Source organism: Callospermophilus lateralis, chromosome 8 (genome assembly GCF_048772815.1).
Source record: "Callospermophilus lateralis isolate mCalLat2 chromosome 8, mCalLat2.hap1, whole genome shotgun sequence".
Lineage (NCBI taxonomy): Eukaryota > Metazoa > Chordata > Mammalia > Rodentia > Sciuridae > Callospermophilus > Callospermophilus lateralis.
In genome coordinates, this window is record NC_135312.1 from 113393885 (window position 1) to 113417704 (window position 23820).

The following is a 23820-nucleotide window of genomic DNA, read 5'->3' on the forward strand; positions in this document are numbered from 1 at the left end:
TTCAAAAGAAAGGACAAAAATAAACAATATATTGTTTAGAGATGTATGCCTGTGATAAAACAATAAAGAAAAGCAAGGAAATGATTATCACAAAAGTTAGAATAATGGCTACCTCTAGGAGGAAGACTTGTGTTCAAAGGGTCATGGGGTACTGGGGTGCTGGCAATACTCCATTTCTTGACCCAGTTGATCGCTTACCCTGTGACTTCTTTATAATTACTCATTATATTATACAATTGCCTTATACATTTAAAGTATATTTCAAAATAAAATGCTGAAAGTATTTCATATATTATAAATGGCATTTCTAGAAAGAAAAAGAAATAGATGATTTAGCTTATGCAGACTTTAACAGTAGAAATCAATGATGTGGGATAATAAAACACTGATTAGTTTTTCATAAGAGCTCACTTTCAAGAGTAGGAGGTGTGAACTCTATACAAATATCCTTTTGTTATACTTTAACATAGTATGCAGATCTTTATCATAAATTGAGGAACCAGGGAAAGAACTCTGTTACCTGAAACTTTGTATTTTTTTTTTTTTTTTGAATTAGCTATCTGTTTTCTCCTCTGGCTTAACAGGCAATATAAGGAACTAAAGAGATGCAGAGCAAGTTGGAAATGGATGAACTTCCTCCTCTCCATTGACCAGTTCCAGCTGTTTCCTTCTCTTTTCAGGCTGGTGGTGGGGTGGGTGGTTCTTGTCCAGTAAGATTACTGCAGCTGCTACTTTATAAGTAGAAAGCTTAGGGTTCTCCTCAGTGCCAAATTCTCTACCTCAATACTAAGGTTAGAAGGTAGAACCCCTGACAGTGCAAATAGACAAGGCCTTTGAAAAACCCACGTGGTGCACATTTTTCTGGAAGTGTCATCTATTGGGTTGCAAAGCTCTAATGTTTATACGCTTTCCATTCAAAGCCCACAAAGCTTAAACTATGAGATATTCAGCTTTACAAAATTCTCTTAAATCTGTGTGTTTTACTCCTTTAATTTCTACCATTCCACTGCTGCAAGAGAGGAAGAGGGGCAAAACCAAGAATATTTTGGGGCTGGGGATGTGGCTCAAGCGGTAGCGCACTCGCCTGACATGCGTGAGGCCCGGGTTCGATCCTCAGCACCACATACAAAGATGTTGTGCCCACCGATAGCTTAAAAAAAAAAAAAATTAAAATTCTCTCTCTCTACCTCTCTCTCTCTTAAAAAAAAAAAAAAAAAGAATATTTATTTTGCAACCCTATGAGGCCATCATTTACTTATCTGATTCCCTGAGAGTCTTATTTGGAAAAGCATAGCAGGGGGACTGGGTTGTGCAAAGACAGTCAAATGCAGGGTAATTAAGGCGACATATTTAATCTAACTCTTGAGCAGTAGGGTCAGGTGCAACTTTGAGTCTTTCCCTGCGTTTGTGGCAACTTCTTCCTCCCCTCCTTTTCACCTTTTCTGGCAGAATTTTAATAAAAAATTAGCCCTTGGGACCTGCAAGGTGGTGCACCCCTGTAATCCCTGCTGCTAGGAAGGCTGAGGCAGGAGAATCACAAGTTCAAAGTCAGCCTCAGCAATCTAGTGAGGCTATAAGCAACTTAGCAAGACTCTATCTCCTGGGGATATGGCTCAGTGGTTAAGAGGCTCTGGGTTCAATCCCCAGTACCAAAAATCAAAACAAAACAAAACAAAACAACACCAAAAAAACCCCACAAAGATCTTAGATTTACCCATTTAGAAGTTTCCTTGGTCTACTGTTCGTATAGGATGATGGCAGTAGTGGCAGAAACTCTGGGCTTCCCAAATTTATCTATAATACACTTGCTCCTAGCCAGGTAGAAAGACTTGTAATATATATCACCGCTGCTTCTAGTGGAGGTGAGGTGTGCCAGGGTTTAGCCAGAGCTGTGGAATCTTTCCTTTCATCATTGTTGATGCTTTAACTCCTTCTTACTACTCAGCAGGACAGGTTCGAGATAGAGTTCTGAGGATTCTGGTTCTTTTATCTTAAATTTTCTTTTCCTTGGGAACTACACTTTAAATTTCCCAAGTTTTTAACCAAGTTTACTGATCAGCATAATATCTGCAGGATAAGTTGCATTATAGTAGTAATATTTGTTTCACAAAGGAAACACCGTTTGACTCCAATCTGAAACGCAGGGCAAAATTTCTCAATGACAGTAAGGACACTGATGAACAACCAAGACCAGCTCTCCAAAAGTTCCTAACCCGGAGCAAGAATGATTCTTAAAAGTGAGACACTATTAAATTCTCCCCTTGCAAAAGTACAAAATCCCTCAACAGTCTCCTGGACCTTTCAATTCTCCTCTCCCCCGCCCGGGCAATTTGCTTCCTTTTTCACTGAAGACTCAAGTGGCGACACTGTACTCAAGCCGTCCCAGTTTCCTTTCCTGGCTGGAGCGGGAAGGGGAGGGGAAGGAAGGGATGGGGAAGAATGTGTTACACTTCTCATCTCTACAAGGCACTGCAGTTTACAAAGCGCTTGCACTTCCATCATTTCCTCTGAGCTCCGCGAGTGCCACTCGAGAGAGGCATTCATTCATTCATCCCACTTCTGCTCGGCCTGACCACACGTTATCCGGTACTAGGTCTCACCCCACGCTACGGGAAAGGGTGGGGCGCTCGCTCGCTGGAGCAGGTGCTAGGATCGAGCTGCAGGACAACTTCTCTCGACCAGTTCGTTTTTTTCAGGGACCGTCTGGAAATGCCTCACCTTCGGATGCTGCGCGCCGGAGTCTGGCCGCGCGGCCTGGGCCTCCTCTTTGCTCCCAAAGGAGCAGTCCCCACCTGCCCTGCAGGAAACCGCTACAGAGCAGGCTCTCCCCGCCGCCCTCGGGTCAGGGGTAAGATCAGGCAGCAGCTTAGGCTCGACTGGGCTCCTCCCCTTCCTCTCCTCAGTTCTGACGCGGTCGTAGAGGCGGTGGCGGCCGCGGCGGCGGCAGCAGCGAGTCCCGCGGCCCGAGGCGCACCCACCCGTTCGCGGATCCTTGACTTCCTCTTCCCTCCAAGCGTCATCAGAGCGCGCCAGAGTCGCCCAGGGCGGGGTAGTAAGAGAAGAGGAAAAAAAAGGCCAGCGGTGGAAGCCTCAGAGCGGAAAGAAAAGGGCGGGGGAAAGAGAGCTGTTGCTAGGTGACTTGCGTCATCAGTAGGCGCCGCTCTCCTCCCGCCCCTCTCTCTGGAGTGAGGCGAGAGCCCCGCACAGAGCGAGAGAGACAGCGAGCTGAGCTCCGGGCGCTACCGCCACCGCCGCCGAGAGAGTGAGAGCGAGGGAGCATCCAAGAGACCCAGCCCCCGTACACTGGCCGCCGCCGAGACCTCCGCCCCAACCTGGGCCAGCGGGAGCCGCGGCCACCCTTCTCTCCCCCCCTCACCTTCCCGGCCGGCAGCAGCGGCTGCACACGCCGGAGCGGGAGCCAGAGCCGGAGCCGGAGCCGGAGCCGGAGCCGGCGGCTAGGGGGCAGGGAGGCGGCTACCGCGGGCCGGGACTGACTGAGTAGCTGCTCCGCGGTGAGAGGACGCTGAGGAGGGGCTGGAATTTCTGCCTCGTCCCGGGGCGTGGGGAGAAGGACCCCCAAGGTGTAGGGAGGGGGGTCCCATCCGCAGCGACACATGCGGGAGCCGGGAGCGGGGGCGGTGCCGAGCGGAGCCGGCCGGGTCCCCTGCCTCGCCGCCGCCTCGGCCACCCTCCCGGGGCCGTAGCATCTCGCCCGGGTGTGTATGAGCCGGGGCCCCAAGCTCAGCAGCCACCCCCCGCCCGGGGGGGCGGGGACCCCAATGTGAAGCGGCGGCTGGGGTGGCGGGGAGAGCAGGACCAGCGCCGCCGTCCCTTCCTTACCGTCCCCCTCCCTCAGCCCCCTCGGGGGTCTTCTCCCTTGGCCAGTCGCCGGCCCCCCGGCTCCTCGGCAGGACTCCGGGAGTTCTAAGAGCCCCCTCCCCCGCCCCAGCCCCGAGGGCGGCGGGGCCGGGGGGGACCCGGGGGGCCGGCCGCAGCCTCCGCCCAGAGGAAACTTTACAAAAACAAAATTGTGACTGTCCCGGGACAAGTGGCCCTGGACGGGCTGAAGCCACAGCCTGAAGAGACCCAGGAAGAGGAAAAGAGGAGGTGAGCGGGGCCGCCGCCTCCTGCTCTTCCCCGGTAGCGCGGAAGAGACCCGGGTGGCCGCCTGGTTGAGCGACACTAGCACCGCTTCTTCCTCAGTTGCGCGACGGAGCCTTCCGCAGCTGCTGCCTCGGTCCGAAGGAGGAAGGGAACCAACCCACTTTCTCAGCGCCAGGGCTCCTCTCTAAAGCGTGAGTGGCCGGGGAGAGGGAAATGAGGGCTAGAAAGTGGGAGCCTGCCGGCGCTTGGTTCTGGAGTTTCGCTGATGTTTTGCAGGAGGGCTGGGAGTGTATAGATGGCAAGGTTTATAGCCCTTTATTTCTCAGCAGAGAGAAGGTGTATGTGGTTCTGGGTTTTGTAACCTTTTAACTTGCAGGAGTTGTGCAAGTATACAGGTTGCTCTTAGAGAAGTTCTTATCTCCAGAGTGGATACTTGCACCTTTCTAGCCAGTAATTGGCAAAAGGAAATAGAGGAAGCCCGAGCCTATGTGCACACAAAGGACATCTCTGTAATATACCTTTTCCTGGTACGATGGCTGTGATACAGCAGCTAGGGCAGCGCCGCAGTTTTTGTTTCTGGGAAACTCTCATGGATTTCCCAGTGGGAACCACTTACTCAGTGAAATCCTGAAAGGAAAATTTCTTGCCTTTCTTTGAGTCTTCGCGAAAGGAAGACTGATTATCATTTTAGTACCTGTTGGTACAGGAGGTTGTTTCCTTCTCATTTCCTGAGTTCAATTCCTGTGTGCAAAGAGGACACTAACAAATTTCTCTTGCTAAGAAAATTCGGAGTTCTTATGAATCACCTTACTTGGGAGGGACACCTATTGCATTAATCTTTTTCATAAAAGTTGTGACATTTTCCCCTTTACTCAAATGCTTTAAAAAAAAAAAAACTTTGGAGAATGGCTTTATCTTTAGTCTCCATCATTTTAGGAGAAGCTATGGACACTTCATTCTATCAAGAATGACTTTTTCCTTGTATTATTTTAAGTTGAAGTTCTAGAACCAGTGACTTGTATTTCAGGTATATTTTCAGAATGTCAAAAGGTGCATAAAATAATTAACATTTAATAAATGTGGACCTTAAAAATTAAACTTGTAGTGGAATTTTATCTTACATGGCATAAACAGTACTAAACTAAGAATTCTGGTCCATCTGCTCAACAAACTGTGGGCTCGCTCTCTGAAGAGATGCTTTCTGTGTAGGAATGAATGAATGTAAATAGATAGGGGTTACCTATCTATACTAATTTCTTCATTCAGGATTGTGATTAAATTGATTTAAAACTTTCTCAAACTTAATATTTGATCCTATATTTTTCCTCTTTTGAAGTAAAGAGTTCTGCGAGTTTATTAGCTTCCGTATTTTGGAATTATTCATATACTTATCTCAAATCAGTCCTCTATAAAATTCCAAGACACATTCAGAGTTTGTGTTTTGAGAAATGCTAGAACAAGTCTATCTTTTCCTGGTATTATAGATTTTAATTATTTCTCTTTACTATCATCTTGCCCAACTCTTTCTGTTCTAGGCTCATTTCTTCCATTTCTTTGACCACTTTGTCCTCCTCTGGAACTTTACCAGTTTTTCCTTAAGATGCCTTGTTCTTATGCTTTTTACAAGGAACTTTAAATTCTTTTATGTTAAATGGGAACTGACCTGAAAAAATTGAACAGTGGATGTAAGGTTAGATTTAGAATCAAACAAATATTTTTGGGTCTGTTACTTTATTTTGTGACCTTGAGAAAGTTATGTATCCATTTTCCATAATGATGATGAAGAGCCATCTAGTCTTGCATAGGCTGCTTTTTGGGAAGGAGTGGAAAATGAACCCCAAACTGCTTACTAACAGTAGGACCTACTTTTATAAATTGATTAAAAATTAAGATGAGGTTTTATTGCATATTTGTGTAAAACTGATAAAGTATTACAGTGTTCGTCTTTGAGGTGCTTTTACTTATGAGTGACAGAGGTAATCAAATACAAATGCACAAAACTTAGAAATATGAGAATGGACAATATAATTAAGGCCACTATATGCCAGATACCATGTTTAGTATCTTATATCTGTGAATGTATTTGTACAGTTTTCATGAAGAAAATGTTAGTTTTGTACTACACAAAACTAATTGGAGTTTCTGAGTCAAATCTGGGAAGGTCTCTTTTAGGAAGAAATGTGCATGTGGAGACAAGATAAGGCTTTTGGACTTGGAAGATATAAGGGACAGATGTAGATATAAAGACCTTAACTTGCTGGTAATACCTCCAGAGGGAGATTGTTGATTAGGGTTAAGGTGAATTCATGTTTGTGTAGGTGCATGGTTACAATGCAGAGAAGCAGTTGAGGGCGGTGTTCCTGAGAGGGTAGTTTCAGATGGTTGAGGAGAAATTACATTTTAGACCAAAGGCAGCATAGCATGCCTGGATTAGGATTTTGTTTTTCTAGGGAATGAACATTTTTACGCCATGGTTATGATGGCGCTATGCAGAAGGAGTGAAAAAGATGTATCCAGTGTCAGTATGGTGCTAGTGGTTTGTTATAAGAAAAGAATTTGGAAACAGGGCAGTTGACTTTGTTTTGGATGTTAAATTTTGGGTTAAGAGTTAGATACTGATATAATTTCAAGACAGCGAAATAATTTAACAGGTGATAATGCTGATAGTGTGGAGATGGGAGTAATTTTCAAAGCATTTAGGTTTCTGAGAGTGCTAATGGAAAGTAAAGAGCTGAAAAATGGGTGTTTTAATTTGTGGGGTGGTGGTGGGGATCTGTGTCAGAGTAAGCAAAGACAATGAGAACTGAGAATGGATGAGTCTGTCTCTAAAAGAGATGTTTTAAAGGTAGATAAGTTGTACTTGAAAAGAGGACCAGTCTTTAAATACACAGCTATCAGTTTAGTCCCAAGGTATATGATTCTGTATTTTTGAAGCAGCTACAAGTTTTTAGTAGATTATGTAGGTCCCTTGAGATTAAGTTCAGAAGAATATATAGGATTTTATAGTTAAGGAACTTAGAAAAAAAGGACTGATTTGTTTCTTCATATTTGTGTTTTGAAAGTTTCCCCTGCATTATTATTAATCTTAACTTTGCTCTGACTACTATGAAGTGGGGCTAAAAATAGCTGACAGGGAAGGCTGCTTCCCTTGCTAGGAGTTGGTGTGCGTCTTTGTGTCCCATACAATGGAGGGGATATCCCTGTGTTGGCACAGCATTGCTGAAAATTTTATATAACCTTTTTATAAAAAAACAAACAACTTGGCACTTAAAAATATTCAGACTTCTTTGTGGTTAACATTTGGTGTTGACTTTACCAAAGATTAAAGATTGTGAATAGAAATATATACTCAAACTTTCTTGTGTTCCTTAGTTTTGAATTCAGCACCTTCCTGGAGCCTCTTTGGCTTCTTTGGAGAGTATCAATTGGCAGAACCCTCTTGAGAAGAGATATTTATGCAGGGACCTATGGCTAAAATGATTCTAGGGTAAGGGTGTAGGGGTTGGAATATATGCTACCTGTTCCTCTCTCCATTCTCTACTTTTCATAGCGTTACATATGCAGATGAAGCTGTGCTGAGGTGGATTTTAAAAGGCTGTCCTCTTTTCCCCACCCTTTTCTTTCCTTCAGTCCTTCCTTTCCTCCCTCCTTCCCTCCGTTCCTTTTTGGTGTTCTGGGGAGAGAGAGAGAGAGAGAGAGAGTGTGTGTGTGTATGTGTGTGTGTGTGTGTGTGTGTGTGTGTGTGTTAAACCCAGGACCTTGCCACATGCGAGGCAAGTGCTGTGCCACTGAATTACCTCCCAGCCCTTTTAAAAAATTTTATTTGGAGACTGGGTCTTTTTTAGTTGCCCAGGCAATCAGTCTTCAAACCTGAGATCATCCTGCTTTAGCCTCCCCATATACTTGGGTTATAGGTGTGGGCCCTGAACGCTGCAAAAGATAGCCTTTCATGGTGAAGCTGATTTACTAATAAACACATTGGGAAAGGTAGGACTCTGATAGTAGAGTAACAGTTTCCATATACTTTGCCTTGGCAACTTTGGGATTAAAAGAGATGATTTAGAGAACCTCAAAGGCTTTGTCTTAGCACCAGATGACCCCAAAGTCTATGTGTAGGAGAGAATCAGCCTGTCTCATTGTACTTTTAGAGATGGTTCTTAGAGAAGTCTTGTGATTCTTCTGACATTGTGTAGAAGAAGGGTTGGCAGACTTTTTCTTTGCAAAGGACCAGTTAATATTTTAGGTTTTATGGGTCACTCTGTCATAATTTTCAGCTCTGTAGCGAGAAAGTAGCCATAGACAATATGGAAGTGAATGTGTGACTATGCTCCGATGAAATCTCATACATAAAAACAAGAAGTAGATTGGATTTGGCCTGTGGGTCTTACTTTACAGACCTTGGTATAGATGACTTCCAAATCTACCAACATAACGTATGAGCTATGAGCTTTACACTACAGAGCTGGAACTGGCTATTTTAGGAGATCTCTATTTTCTAGATTAGATATCTTCCTGGTTGTCTTATTCTGCGTAAAGCATAGAGTCTACTGTTCAAAGTATGGTTGTCTTCCTAATGATGAAAACTACGAACTGAGGAACAGGGGTGATGCCATCTATAAAGGGATTCAGCTAAAAAAATAGGGTCCTTCTGCATTGTATTCAAAGATGCTATAATTGGCCTATAATGACATACTGGTTTTGTATCATGGCCGAAGGTTATCTGTGAAGAAGCTTATGGGCATATCTTGAAAGGTTCTGAAAATAAATTATAAAGCATTTACTTTGAATTTAAAGTTAAAAGCATTTATGATTGGGTTGAATCAGACAAAAATATTAGTCAAATTATAAGAACATTAACGTTTAAAACTTCTATCTCTTAGAGTCTTAATCTCTTGGCATGACTAATTCACTGTGTGAAATTATTGGCTCCACAGTTATTTTTGCTTTGTTAATTTCAAGTATTATTATGTCTTCACAAGTCACTTGAATCATTTAAACGTGTACTTTAAACAGCTTTGCTTATATTCTTAAGGATGAAGGTATCTTAAATGTATTGTATAGAAAGGACAATTCACTTTAATTTTTACATTATAGCTAATGTAAAAACATCTGTTTCATTTATCAACAAATACATGGTATATTTACTCTGGTTTCATAACTCTTAGGATTCCTCTATTTATTGCAAGGAAGGAGACTACTATTGCAATAGAGATTTCTTTTTAGTTAGTTTAAAATCTTTTATTTTATAGTAGTGTAGTCATCCATCTGTATCTGTGGGGAATTAATTCCAAGACGCCCATGGATACCAAAATCTGAGGATATTCAAGTTCCCTTATATAAAGAATTAGTATTTGTATATAACTGTAAACGTCCTTCTGTTTATTTTATTTTTTGGTACCAAGGATTGAACCCAGGGACACTTACCCACTGAGCCACATCCTCTGCCCTTTTTATTTTTGAGACAGGGTCTCAAAAAAATTGCTTAGAGCCTCACTAATTTGCTAAGGTTGACTTTGAATTTGCAGTCCTCCTGCCTCAACCTCCCGAGCTGCATTCTTCTGTATACTTGAAATTTCAGTTTCTGGATTACTCATAATACTCATTACAGTACAAATGCTGTGTAAATAATTGTTTTACTGTATTATGTAGGGAATAAGAAGAAAAAGAAGATCTGTACACCTTCAGTACACACGCCGTTTTTTCCTTCAGATATTTTTCATCTGCATGTAGTCATATCAGCAGATGTGGAACTCACAGATAGGGAGGGCCAAGGTCTACTTGGTACTTCAATTTCCTTTCTTTCCTTTAAAACGCAAAAGAGTCACTGTGAAGTTGGCTTCCTGTTCTTTTGGTGAAAATTATTATCTTGTTCTTTTAAAAATTTTTAAAGTTTTGTTTTTTTTTCAAGTGATTTTTATTATTTTCTCAAGCTATGGATTGCTGGCAACTTAAAAGACACAAAATGTTCATCTCTTATCTGCACATATTCCCAATTGAAATACTTTATTTTGGTGATACTTTTAGTAGACCAGGGGAAAATGGATGGTGTATTAATTTTTTTTTCCTGGCAGCAGAATTGTTATTATATAATAGATGAGTAAAGTTGCTTTCAAATAATGAACTCTAGATATTAAATCCTATTGTGAGTCTTTTTTTTCCCATTAAGTAAAAACTAGTCTGTCTTATGCCTTAATGAACTTTTAGGTTTTTATTACTTTTTGATGATACTCATTGATACTTTGATATCTTTCACATCTTGTTTAAATGGAGTGTTATTTCCTAAACATATATGACATTTCCTGAATTCTATTGGGTATATATATATTACATTTTTACACACAAATATATTTAAAATTTCATCCTGTTACACCTTCAGAATTGTGAAGTATTTGAAGGAACATCTATGGTTTTCACTGGCACTTAACCTGAATCTTGAAATGACAACCTAATGGTATAACAGATTTTTCTAAAATGTTTCCTTAAAAATTTTGAGTAACATATGATTTCTCTAAAACAGTAAGTTAATACAAGAATATATGAAAACCCATGCAGGTAGTTGAAAAACAAAAATGTACAGGAGACTTTATTGCTTGAGTATCTTATCTTTTGCTCTTTCCCCATCAGACCTGAAGGACAGCTAGTGAGGATCAGTCAGATATTGTTCAGTTTCTGTTACTTTGCTGTGTTGCCTCTGCCCTTTCTTTCTAACTGAAATACAGCTATTGGAAATCTGGGAGGCTCTCTAAAGGTGGTAGCATTTTTTTCCTCTTTATTGTGTGTGTGTATGTATGTGTCTGTATCTAGTGTGTGTGCTAGATGCTTCTCTCTGTATGACTGCTCTGGAATTTATGAATATTAAAACTGTACAAAATATTTTTAATGTTACTTTGCCTTTCCTCAGAGAAGAGCACCATAGAATACAAGACGGTGTTTTCTTCTGACTCTTTTATTACACAGTGTCTTGAATGAGTCCATTAATATATAATGACAGTTTCATACATGAAGTCTCAAGGCAAATTATGGGCTTATTTTTGGAAGAATGCTTGGAGTTTATCAGTCTTTTAAGATGGTATGTTTTTAGGGCAGTGTAAGGGATTACCTTTGCATGATGTATTAATCACAGCTTTGTGTTGCTGTGACCAAAATACCTGAGAAGAACAAATTAGAGGAAGAAAAGTTTATTTTGTCTCATTGTCTGGGAGGTTTAGTCTGTGGCCAGCTGACTTCATTACTTTGGGCCTGAGGGGGAGGCAGGGGTCGAAGGACACTGTGGAGAAAAGCTGCTCACCTTAGGCCACCAGGAAGCAGAAATAGAGGGAAGTGGCTGCAGGGAAGATGCATCCTTCTAGAGCACACTCCCTGTGACCCACCTCCTTCAGCTATGCCCTGCATGTCCACAGTTACCACTCAGCTCATTCAAACTAGGATGGACTCATTAGGTTACAACTCTCATAATCTGGTGATTTTACCTCTGCACATTCCTGTGTTAACACAGGAGCTTTTGGACAACGCCTCATATCCAAACTTTAACACATGGCATTCTCTAGGAGAGGCTTCATAAAAATTAGTGCTTATAACTACATGCATACCTGGAGCCACCAACAGGTTGCTAGTTCATGTCTCATTTACCTTTATAAAATACATTCATATTTTCGAGGCAGAAGACAAGCTACTGATCTTTCTGATACTGGTTTCAGCACTTGTTGATGGGGGAAAGCAAGTCCTTCACAAAATTGTTGCTAGGATTAAATCAGATAGTATAAAAACAATATGCGAAGTCCAATTCTTGGCATAAAGTGTAAGAGTCATAAATGTTAATATATTAAAGTCTGATGTGAATTGAAGGATAAAGTCATACTTTATATTGCTCAACATTTAAATTTAGCACTTGAATTTGACAATGATATTGAAGTAATTCTGTAGTATTTTCAAAAGTATCTAGAACAAGTATATAATTAATATTTTCGTTAAAAGTCTTAAAAACTAGAGAAATGACAGAATGGTTGTGTCTTCATAGAAAAGAAACACTGATTTGAACAAAACGGAACTTTGAGTTCATTTCCAAAGACCTCAGTTGTGCAGGGGCCAGGAAGGAGTAATTTTTAATAATTAGTGATTATTTTTGGTAGTGACTCTGATTTCAGTTGTCCATTTGGAAATATCCCTATATTTGTCTTTCAGCTCTTTTAATTGTCCATCTCTTTAACCTTTGAAAATAAAAAGCTTTAAAAAAATCGTGAAATAGAATAGGATTTTTATCTGTATCATTTGTTTTTCAAATTAGGATTGACAGTTTTATTTAGGTGATCATTGTTTATTTAATTTTAGTTTTCGTTTTTCATAAAATGATTAGTATTTTGTGTTTTTAAACATTCCCTGTCTTTGCTGAGTTTTTTCCTTCAAACCTGGTACAATCAATATTTTATAGGCCAAGATATAGGAATAAATGCTTCTTGATGGTTTCTGTATTTGGAAGGTATTTCTGTTTTGAGAACAGTGTGGCTATGCCTTCATAGTCTGTTTTATTTAATAGAACTGTATATGTTAAGATAAGTATTTAAAAATAAAGAAACGATTCAAATCTAGTTTTTAGCATTGATTATCTTTCTTCTTTAACTTCTTTTAAAGCAGGTTGGTGTAAAGTAGAAACTAGGTTGGTTTATCTGGTAGTGAATATTCTAGTTTTTTAAAAATTTTCATATTTTATGTATTTTTTCATTTGTCACAATTACAGTGAGGTGTCTAGGGATCTTTCCATTTCAGAGATTTTTTTTATATTAATCATGAACAGATTATTGACTAGATGGAAGAGCATATGCTTGATTTCTTGTTTATTTATTATGTATGTAATATCAGAAAGTTATATAGCTAAATATATGGGTCATCAGTTTTCTTTTGCATGTTTGGTGGTCTCTTAACTGACTACACTTGTGAATTTGGTAATACAAACTTTAGAATGCTGAGATAATAAGTGGGGGGCCTTTTTTTTTATCATGTATTACCTGGGTAGAATTTTTTCATTAGAGAAATATAAAATTATACTATATATAGAAATTTTGAGTAGGAAATATAAAATTTCAAATATTTTATAAAGGCCATCCAATAGAAGAGGAGCGATGGAATGGTGCAAGGGACGGGAGAGACTCAGGAAAGGAGGGAGGGATGAAGAGGCTGATAACCAGGGAGAATGGCTCTGGAAGTTTTGAGGTCACTCTTAGTTAGAGGTCACACCCTGTTATTTCTTTGGGTTGTGGACATGGGGTGTTACTACTTGTTATCTACTACCCTTTGAAATGTTGATTATATGATTGATTCTTGTTCTTAGCTTTTCAACATCTGGATTCTTTGAAACATTGAACTTTTAATCTGTATGGGATAATCGCTGTATTCTAGGGTGGGAAAATTTCCATTGTACTGATCTGAGAAGGGGTGAACAAAGGGTTTTTGATTTACAGTGGAGTTTCTGTTTTGTTTTCTTTATTTCTTTTTGGCCTTATTTCCCTTCTCTGCCTAAAAGGGATGCTTCTAATTCTATTATGGGACATGGCAAGCTTTGGAGTTGATGGATTCAGGTTCTACCTCCACTGCTTTGTGACCTTGGACAAGTTATTTATTCTATGTGTGTTTCCTATAAAACTGGGAGGATAATAATAGTACCTACCTCCCTCATAGAGTAATTAAGAGGATTGAGTGAGATAATGCAGTAAGTCTTAAATGAAAAGATTAAATGAAAAACACAATGACTGGCTTAGCGCTTTTTAAATGGTAGCTGCAGTAATAATAAGGAAATATTGTAGTATTAAGTTACTGTTATTTCTGCAAGATTGTTGGTATTGTTTTCTTTTCTCTTCTTTTTTCTTTTTTTGTTTTTGTGATCTTTGCTCCTGAATGTGTCCCTATTTTGAATGCTGCCTTAATTCAGTAGAACATATTTACTGAACACTTACTCTACCAAGCATTGATCTGAGTGAACAGAACATAAAAATACCTGCTTGCTTGAAACTTACTCTCTGGTTAGAGGAAACAAAACAAAGTCAAAATAGATGATCTGCTTTAGTTTATGAAATTTGGTTGTTGGATTTTGTATGTCAAAGTTGCCTTTAATCAACTCTACTAGTCTGTATCTTTAACTCTCTTTCCTTTGTTTCTGTTGCTGTGCTTTAGTGTGGTTGGTGTGGGGAGTACTCTGAATGCATAGTGCATAGATAGGCCTCATTGTCTAAATTGCAATTCCATTCTAATTTTAAGGCAGCCTTATGGTCCCCACTTCCTTGACTTACTACTTACATTGACTATCTCAAAACTTTCCTTTTAGTCCACAAAACTTGTGTTCATTGTTCCTAGAAAGGTTCCCCAGCTCCTCACCTTCGGCTCATCTTTTTTTTTTTTTTTTTTAAGTGTGTATTTGATTTAAAGAGGGGAGATTCTAAAAACTCTTGAAAGGTGTATTCCCTGACGAATCTAGTTGTATACTTTTCCCATTTTGTGTTTCCTTCCCTCTGAGTATTATTAACAGATATTTACCCTTCTTAATCTCCTTAAAATGCATTTAATTTAAATTGGGAACCTGTTTAGATTGGGGATCATTTTGCTCTTTTGAGGCTGAATTTTCTCACTTGAAGAAAATAAAAAAAAGATAATACCTGTCTCCCAGGAATGTTGTGAGATTTCAAAGAGATAATGCATGAAAAAGGTTCTGCAGCCAGATCCTTAACAGATGGTAGTTTTCTTTTCTTTGAACCACTTTAGTGCTGTGCGATCAGTGCTTAGAGAATGCTTGTTAATTTATCCTGAGTTGAGTTTTTTAATTTCACTTCCACTCTGAATAGTTTAGTTTTTACTTTCAGATAAGATTTGAATATTACTTTTGGAGTATTACATGAAAAATGCTGAGACGTTAGTGAGAATTGGCAGAACAATGATTAGGACCAGGAACCCAGACCACCATTATGTGAATTAAAATACAGGTTACCACAGTTTACTTGTATGATCTTTGGCAAGCTGTTTTCTGTGCCTCAGTTTATCTCTAAGATGAGCAAAATAAATAATATCTACCTCATGTATATTATGTTAAGTTTAAATGAAATAAAAAATGAGAAGCACAGAATGGTGCCTGGCACATAATAATCTATACCTATCTTGGCAATGTTTAGAGATGTTTCTGATTGTTTCCATTAGGGGAAGGGGAGGGAGAAAGGGAAGGATACTACTGGTAGTGAGAAGAGGTCAGTTATGAGCAATGTATATAGGACAGTACCCCAAAGAATTATCTCATCCAAACTGTCAGTAGTGCCAAGGTTGGGAAACCCTGTTCTGCAGTTAACTCTGTTTCTCATTTGGATGCCTTCTTATTGTAAAAGGTTTACCAATTAGATTCTGTATGAATGCTGATTACTGGTAAAGATAAGTCACAGACTTAGATGGGCCATATTTAACATTCATTCTTAAAGACAGCTATATAGGAAAATGACTATATGTCGTTTTTAAAGCATATAATGCAGTTACTTTAAAAGTAATTTAAAGGGGCTGGGGATGTGGCTCAAGCGGTAGCGCGCTCGCCTGGCATGTGTGCGGCCCGGGTTCGATCCTCAGCACCACATACAAACAAAAGATACAAAAGATGTTGTGTCCACCGAAAACTAAAAAATAAATATTTTTAAAAAAAATAAATACAAGTAATTTAAAAAGGTTAACTTTTTTTAGAAACTAGGAGTTCCACATGGATTTTACTAATTTAATTTGTGTGTGTGTGTGTGTGTGTGTGTGTGTGTGTTTTGGGGTGGTTCTGGGGATTGAACCCAGGGCTTATGCAAGCACCCAACCATTGAGCTATAGCCCTGTTCTTGATTTAATTTTTTAATGGCAAACTATTCTTATAAAAAGTATATCAAGAATAGAGGACTGTGAAATGTGAGTGTCAGAATGTATATTTATAAAATTAAAGGTATACGGAAGGGAAAAGCAGATAGGAAGGTTAATGGGATGATGTATCAGGGGAACTTTGGATGATGTCTGATCTCTTTCTCTTCCCATGTGTTTTATTACTCACCCATTGAAGACTTTTTTACTTAGGAACTTGTTTTTTTTTTTTTATCTGCTATTTCCTTTTTTTCAACTGTTAAATTGAACCTTGTTATTCCCTGTCCATTTCAGAAGTCTCTCAATTGATTTCCTTGCTTCTCTTCTTTGTCTGCATTTCCAAAAGTATTGACTCTTTGTTGGTATCCTTTCTAAGTCCTTAGGCAATCTACTAGTCAAACCTCCTTCCACTAGTCCTTTATTTCTGGGAGAAAGTTGAGCCCTAATGCCCTAAGGCTATAATTGGACCTGCTAAAGTTTCTCCTATGCTGGTATTATGTGGAGAATTGGGGAAATAGTCATTCATAGGATTTTCTGATTTTGGTGATTCACATGACTTACTTCATTTGTATCTAAACACTGTGTTTTCCATTTATATTAACACATATATACTTTATTTTATGTTAATTTGTATATATATATCTATATATACTGTCATCCTTCAGTATCTGTGGGAGATTGGTTTCAATGGATACCAAAGTCTGTAGATGTTTAAGTCTTTCATGTAAAATGTAGCAATATTAGCATATAATCCATATATACCTTTCTGAATATTTTCAGATATCTCTGGATTACTTATAGCTAATACAATGTAAAAGTTAGGTAAATAATGGTTATACCATATTCAGGAGTAGGGACAAGAAGAAAAACTTTGTACATGTTCAGTAGAGAGGCAGCAGTTCTTTTATTTTGAACTTCTTGTTTTTTTGTTGGTAGTGGGAATTGAACCTAGGGGTGTGCTCTACCACTGAGCCACCACCAGCCATTTTTGTTTTATTTTGAGAGGGTCCTGCTAAGTTACCCAGGAAAACTTTGCACTTGTGATCCTTCTGACTGAACCTTGTGTTGCCGGGATTGCAAGCACTTCCCAAAATGCCTGGCTTTATTTAGAATATTTTGGATCGTAGTTGGTTTACAACTGAGGATTAGAACCTGTAGATGTGGAATCCACTGATTTGGAGGGCCAAGTGTATTGTTCATGTATGTTTCTCTGTGTGCCTTACTGTTTCTTCTGCTTAGAATTTTCCTTTCCTCTGGGAAGCATTTAACTCTTAATACCCTACTTAAATATCATCTCCTCAAGGAAGTGTGTTCTGATGATTAAGTAGGGTGTTTTTTTTCCCCTAGTTACTCAGTAGTATCTCTGATGTTTGTAATGCCTAGCATTGTTATTTGTATTTTCCTCTTTTACTGGTCTAGTTCTTTGAGGAAAAGGTCATGTCTTATTTATCCTTTCAGCAAATACCTCTTCCCCAAGATGGCTAACATTCCCACCCATAGAAGGCACATGTTTCGTGAACAAATAAATGGAAGAGAACAAAGCAGAAGCTTTTATAAATAAACTCTATGGAGGGGACATTATCTTGTCATCTTGGCTTCCAGGTGCTTACAGTAGTGTCCATAGGTGTTCCCAAATATTTATTGAATGAATTAGAAGCAGATTTCAGTAGTTGATCATTCTCATGAATTCTTTTCCTCCTGCATTTGTAGAAAACATACTAGGAGTATGACAGCCTAGATATTTTGGTACATCTGCTGCTTTAAGTTGACCTTCTTTTTCTTGTTTTAGTAGTGAGATTTGTGATCCAATAAATATGTCCTGAAAGATGATTTTGGCTGATTTCTTTTTCATGGGCACATGCTGGTATTTTTTTGGAAAGAAGAATGTGTAGTATCAGTCTTACATCATTAGGAGCTGTGTTAGTCAGCTTTTCATTGCTGTGACCAAAATACCTTACAAGAACAACTTAGAAGAAAAGTTTATTTTAGTTTCACTGTTTCAGAGATTTAGTCCAAAATTGACTAGCTTCATTGCTGTGGGCCAGAGATGGGGAAGCACGTTATGGCAGTAGTGTGTGGTGGAGTAAAGCTGCTCAGTTCATGGGAAACCATATAATCCCCAAGGCAAGCCCTCAGTGATCAGTGTATCCAGCAGGTCCCACATGCCTGTAGTTACAATCCAGTAATCTTAAAATTGTATTCCAACAAGTGGATTAATTCACTAATTAGGTTACCACTCTTGTGTTAAAATCATTTCACCTTTTGCATTAACACAGGAGCTTTTGGGGAACAGCTCATATCCAAACCATAACTGGAGCTATCATTAAGTAAAAGTGTTTGCTGACTTGGTGTTTGTTATGTTAAAAAAAAAAAGTTCTTTTTCTTCTTTCCCATATTTTGTATAGAACTGTTCTTGGTTTATTTGCAGATGTCTTACATTTAGTCAATGATTTGGACATCTGTGCACTATTATTTTTGAGGAGATTGATTGATTGGAAGTAGGGAGTGAATCTAGGGATGCTCTATCACTAAGCAACGTCCACGCCCTCACCCCTAATTTTTTGAGAGAGGTTCTCACTAAGTTGTAGAAGTTGGCCTTGAATTTGTAATCCTCCTTCCTTAGCCTCCTGAGTAGCTGGGATTACAGGTGTGTGTCACGACCCCTGGCTTATTAAGAGATTTAAAATAATTTTCATCATTTTGTTACCTTAAAAACATCTAAGCCAGGATATTAGCTTTGAAAAAATGTATCGTAAAAGTTTTTTCTTTTTTCTTGGTTGTATTTTAAATACTGTATTTGTAAACTATTGTATACTTTTGATCTTTGCCTGTAGGTTCTTTAGTGTCCTGTGACATTATCTACCACTGGTTACTTTTCTTACAAGTCATTGTTAATGATGCACCATTTTAGAAATAAATTGTATCAACATTTGACAACTTAATATGTGGAAGACACTGTTCTGAGTCCTTTGTATGTATTAATTTATTCCCTCCTTACAATAGTTCTGTGAGGTAAGTGTTAAATATCGTATTTTGTAGTTGAAGGTTTGGCAAAGGGAAGTTAAACATGCTCAAGGTTCCACCTTTAGTTTATAGTGGAACTGGGATTGTATCCTGGCAGTCTGGCTCTAGAGCCTGGACCTTAATCACTATTCCATACTATCTTTGTCAGTTTATTTTTTATATGTTATTTATAGAACAGTGCAGGCACACAATAGGAGCTCTAGAAGTGCTGGGTATTTTCATCAACATTTAATTATATGTAAGGTTGGCAGAGCATGTAATAGTATTTTTAATTTATTAATTTATTCTTATTATTAATTAAACTCCACATTTTATTTGTATTTCTACTTTAAAAAATAGCTGAGTTCATTGACATTATAGATTGTCCAATATTATATAGCCCTGCTAGCTTTCAAAATTAGCTTTTCTCACTATTTGTCCAACTTTATTTCCATTTCCTTAGAAATGTGGTTAAGAACTGAGGCAGGTAGTCTGTCTTTCTTTCCCTTCTTTGTCTCTGTCATTGGTTTAGAAAGGCAGAAACAACATACCAAGTTTATAATATTGTTTGTGTATCTGGTGTGTGGAAGAAATACATTCTTATAAAATTATAGAGTCTTTTTATAAAGTCTAAATTTTTTTTTTTTTTTTTTTTGTACTAGGGATTGAACCTAGGGGCACTCAGCCACTGAGCCACATCCCCAGTCCTATTTTGTATTTTATTTAGAGACAGGGTCTCATTGAGTTGCTTAGCACCTTACTGTTGATGAGGCTCTGTTTGAATTTGTGATCCTCCTGTCTCAGCCTCCTGAGCTGCTGGGATTACAGATGTGCATCACTGTGCCTCGCATAAACTATAATGTTTTGAGAGTAGTATTACTTTATTATACTGACTTGGGAAATTGAATTGATCATTTACAATAATGAGAAATATTGGAAATTGTTTTAATGATAAATATTAGTAGTGTTTAAAAGAAAAAATGTAAGCCCTATTTGCTCAAATCTAAGAAGTCATCTGTATTAGTTTTTCCATTGTTGCATAGAAAATGACAGCATCCACTAACCAGAGAACACATTCGGCCTTTAGTTTTTCAATCCCAAAAAACTAGAGGCTGAATGTTTTCTCTGATTAGTGGATGCTGATCTATGATGGCAGGGACATGGAAGAATGGAGGATCTTTAGAAGGGCAAATGGGGGGGTAGGGAGAACTTATGAGGGTAGGAATGGAATGAGATAGACATTATTACCCTAGGTACATGCATGATTGTACAAATGATGCTTCTTTACACCGTGTACAACCAGAGAATTGGAATGTTGTGCTCTGTTTGTGTATGATGAATTGAAATGCAGTCTGCTGTCATGAACAACTAAGTAGAACAAATTAAAAAAAAAATAAAAAATGAAGAAAATGAACTTGGTTTAAAAAAAAGAAGTTCTATGCAAAGGTAGCATATCCCAAGAGAACTGCTGTCAGCATTATTAAAGATCATTTTACTCTTAAAAAAAAATGACAGCAAATTTAGCTAAGCTTATGATGTAGTTTCAGTTAGGATTCTGGGCATGGTTTAGCTGGGTCCTTCCTCAGGGTCTTACCAGATTGAATTCAAGGTATCAGCTGGGCTGTTGTCTCTTCTGACGCTCTGGGTTCTCTTCCAGGCTCACTGGTCTTTGGCAGAATCCAGTTCCTTCTGGTCGTAATGTTTGTGTCCCTGTTTTCTTGGTAGGTGTCAGACAGTGACCACTCTGAGCTCCTTATATTCTTGCCTTGTGGCCCTCAACGGTACAGAAATCAGTGAAAGTTAAGGTAATATAAACTATCATGGCCAAATTTGTATGTGCACAGAGAATTGCATCTGGTTTGTGATTGCCATAGGGCAGACAGCAGTTGACAAGCACCATTGCCTTTTTATTTGTTTGTTTATTTATTCCCTGCTTATTTTCAGTCAACTTTTTTGAGATATAATTTATATACAATAAACTTCATCTGTTTAAAGTGTATGATTTGATGAGTTTTGGCAGTTGTTTGTGCCTGTGAAACCACTACCACATTTGAGACATTTTCATCATCCCCAAAGGACTCCCTTATGCCTCTTCCCAGTTCGTTCCTCCTTTTAGGATTGAACCCTTGGCAATCACTGATCTTCTTCTTCTTTTTTTTATAATAATAAATTAGTTTTTATTTTTCTAGTATTTAAACTGTGAGGAAAAAAAAAGAAGATGGAGATAGGCTAGTCTTTATTTTTGTGTGTTCCTCTGATCTCTTTTGTTCTTGGAGAAAGTTTATTAGGACTTTCTTTCAGTGTCTGGGTAAATGCTTCTCCTTGAGGTTTTCTGAACACAATTCTTGGGTATTCTTGACTTCTGTTGGCTCTCCTGACCCATGTATTGCTTGTATGCCTACCTCATTCATTTTTATACTTTATATCAAGGACTGTAAACAGGTAATTTTCAGCTAGAAATTCTAAAATCAGAAAAATTTCAAAGTGTTAACTATTTCAGACTTTTCACCTGTCACTGAAAATCACCACACCCCCTGAAAATCTCAAATGTACTCATCTCAGTTTTGCTTGTTATGAATTTATATAGCAGTATAAATTTTAGGAAACATGAAAGATGTTACTCTTAGCCACTTCTTATTGTTGTTAATGCTTGTTTCATGCAGCTTAGTGTGTATATTGTTTTCCAGGGCATGAAATACTCTGGGAAATTTTCCTGGAGGATGATAAGAAGGGAACAAAGGTCTCAAGTAAAGTTCTCAAAAGCTCTTTTAACTGACATCCCAAATAACATTGTCCAACAGGAATGGAATGCATGCCATATAGCTCAATTTAAATTTCCTAGTAGCTCATTAAAATAAAAAAGAAACAGGTGACATTGCTCTTAATATATTTTATTTAATGTGGTATATCCAAATATCATTTCAATGTGAAATCAAATGTAAACTATTAAACTTATTTGAGATATTTAAAAATTTTATTTTAATACCAAATCTTTGAAATTGTGTATATTTTATACTTAACAGAACATCTCAGTTTGAGTATAGTTGTATTTCAAGTACTCAACTACCAATAGCTATTATATTAGTGCAGATATAGATTATGAACTATCTTTTGTTCTGTTAAAGACCAAGGCATGTTAATTCCACAAGAAAATTGACTTTAACAAATGTTTGACTCTGAGGTTAGGGCATGTCTCAGAATGTTTCTATGGTTGAGATACATTTTTTTTTTTCTTTTTTGTACCAGGGATTGAATTTGGGAGCTTAACTACTGAACCACATCCCCAGACCTTTTAATATTTTATTTAGAGACAGGGTCTTGCTAAGTTGCTTAGGGACTCAATAAATTGCTGAGTCTGGCTTTGAACTCACAATCCTCCTGCCTCAGCCTCCTGAGCCGCTGGGATTACAGGCTTGCACTACTGTGCCTGGCAAGGTTTTTAATTTTGTAAAGGTAAATTCATTTTTATATATTTTCATTATACAAGTAATGTTATTGTTGAAGAATTGGAAAAGTCTGCAAAAGAGACTACAAATTGTCTTTTGCTTCCTCAATTCCAAGATAACCAATGGTAAACTTCGTTGAATTTTTTCTTTGTAAATGTTTCATCTAAATCAAAGAAAAAACATTACTTTTTAGTCTTAATTCCTTCTTCTTCATTCACATTTAAACATTTATTAAGTGTCATTGGCAATTTTGAACTCTTTGCTTATTGAATTTATGCATTCTTTTTTCACGGGCTGTATCATCCAATAAGGCTTTTTGCAAGTGAAGCACAGTAATCTGACGGTGTTCCCTAGCAATAGGAAACATGATAATATTTATGTACTCATTATTAAACCAGTATAGTTGATTTCTGTTTTTTCTGTCTATAACTTTTTACATTTGCCTCAACTAATTTTGTTACTGAGATCTACTTTGCATAACAGGAAATGTATCTTTCCGAAGTATACAATTTAATGGTTTTAGCGTATGCACAAAGTTGTACACTTTCACCACTAGTTTTAGAACATTTTATCATCCCCAAAAGAAACCCATTGTCCATCAGTGGGTCACTCCCTCCTTCTCCATCCCCATCAGCATCTGGAATCAATAAGTTACTTTATGTCTCTACAGACTTACCTATTCTGGACATTTCATATAAATGGAATAATATAATATATGGCTTTTTGTGTTTGTTTTCTTTCATATATCATGTTTTTAAGGTTCTTTGGTATGAATTTATTTCTTTTACTATAAAGAAATACCTACCTCAAGCTACTTTTTAAGGAAAAGAGGTTTATTTAGTTCATAGTTCTTGAGGCTATGAAGAGTATGGCTCTGGCATCAGTGTGACTGTGGTAAAGGCTTTAAGATGGATGGCATGATAGTGGAAGGAGCACATGTGAAGATCTCCCAGTCCCTACCTCTTAAAGGTTCTACACCACTTCCCAATCCTGCCATCTTGGTGCTAAGCTTCCTAACCTTTGAATCTTTGGATGACAAACTCAAACCGTAGCACAGCACCTCATTCTTTTTCAGGGCTGAATAGTATTCCATTGTATGGAGATATACCACATTTTCTTTCTACGTTCATCACTTGATGGATTTTTGTGTTGTTTCCTACACTTTTTGGCTATTCTGAATAATTCCCAGCTTTTGAAATCACCTTCATTCTCAAGAACATTACTTTATCATATCAACCTCTATTTTTGTCAAAACTTCTCTATTTCCCTATTGTCAATATAACATAATAATTAGTTTATATTTGAAGTTTGAAAATAGCCTCCAGCTACTTTCATATCCACTCTTATTTTCTACTGCATTTTTCCTTATTATCTATAAACTATGTGCTATATATGAATTATAGATTAT

At 38.2% G+C, this 23820-nt stretch overlaps 1 protein-coding gene across 4 annotated transcripts in view; it reads left to right on the forward strand.

The window, feature by feature from the left end:
• The first annotated feature begins 3974 nt into the window (after window positions 1–3974).
• Fbxw7 (F-box and WD repeat domain containing 7) overlaps window positions 3975–23820 on the forward strand; it is a 184815-nt gene continuing 164969 nt past the window's right edge. For all 4 annotated transcript variants that reach the window (XM_076864337.2, XM_076864338.2, XM_076864339.2 and 1 more), the window contains exon 1: window positions 3975–4295. The gene's annotated coding sequence lies outside the window, so the exon portion shown is untranslated. The remainder of the gene's footprint in view (window positions 4296–23820) is intronic.